Raw genomic sequence first — 1,347 nt, forward strand, 5'->3', positions numbered from 1 at the left:
ACAGAATGAAAAGTGATGGACTCGTGTTGATTTAGTTATTTACCTGACTGTGGATATGGGGATTGAAGTCCGGATAAAAAAAATTCTGATAAAAAAAGGCTGATATTCCGTTAACCAAGACGGAATAATGTTTCATGTTTAAATTCGAAATATATTTTACTGTCATTAAACACAAAAAAGTATAAACTTAGAATATTTTTGTCATTAAAAAAAACATTTTTTGTGAAAGAAAAAAAAAATTGATAGTTCTGATAGGTTCTCAGAATGCTCTGATTACTCGATTTTCCTATATGCACTGTTTTGAAATCACTAAGCTGCCCACTTGTGACAAGTATTCTAAGTGTTCACAGTGCCATCTAGTGAATTATCTTGTAATTATATATTTGCTTTTCTTGGGGTTCCATAAAGTAAACCACATCTCTTCCATGAAGTGTATAGTAAATAGGTACAATATGAACTTCGTAAAACAACGATAACACGCGAATACCAAAGCTAGTGAACATTATCTATAAGTAAGCAGGCCTTACAAGAAAAAATAATAATACCATGCAGTGTACGTATCGGTTTTCTTAGATTCTAGATACTTCTTGTTTTGGACGATTAGTTTCTGGAATTGTTACGCAGATAGTTATTGAAAAGCTTTGTGCGAAATTCAACAAACAAAATCTAACCTACGCGTTCGCGTGCAGGAGGAACAGGTGGAATTTTCATACCTGAACCTCCCGGATCCCGAAAAAGTCGTTGACGTTCAAGTGCACTGACGTCAACCATCACATAAAATGACGAATCAATGGACATTCTCTTTAATATCATAGCAAAACTAAAACCAAAAGGAACAGATGCACCGTAACAAAAGGAATGACGTGCATTTTTGACAACTAAATATATAATAATTTTTTTCTTCTGAAATAAAACAGAATTTGTTTAAACACTTGCACACAACGAGTAAGTCATGGTTTTAAAACGGGCAGATTTACGGTTATGCAAAGTTACACAACAGGCTATAAGCGCTGCGGGGATTGAACTCTTAATTTTAACCGTAGAAATCTCCAAGCTTACAGCTGTGCCACTGGTGGACAGTAAACGTTGGTCTAAAAAGAGTAACAAAAAAAAAACGAGATACGTGTTTATCGTTTTCTAGAAAGAATAGATCTTACAAAATCTAAGAACAGTCTATTTGGATAAATCATACGGTGAAAGACGTTGGCTATGCTGTTGTACTATTACAATTATATTACTATTATTCACTTTATTTTAGTATCATGCATCGAGTCAAATGTGAGGATCAGTTTTATCAGTATTTAAGAAACCTACTAATATTTTTATCAATTAACTTATTTATATTAT

The sequence above is a fragment of the Limulus polyphemus genome, unplaced genomic scaffold (genome assembly GCF_000517525.1).
Source record: "Limulus polyphemus unplaced genomic scaffold, Limulus_polyphemus-2.1.2 Scaffold1346, whole genome shotgun sequence".
Classification (NCBI taxonomy): Eukaryota; Metazoa; Arthropoda; class Merostomata; order Xiphosura; family Limulidae; genus Limulus; species Limulus polyphemus.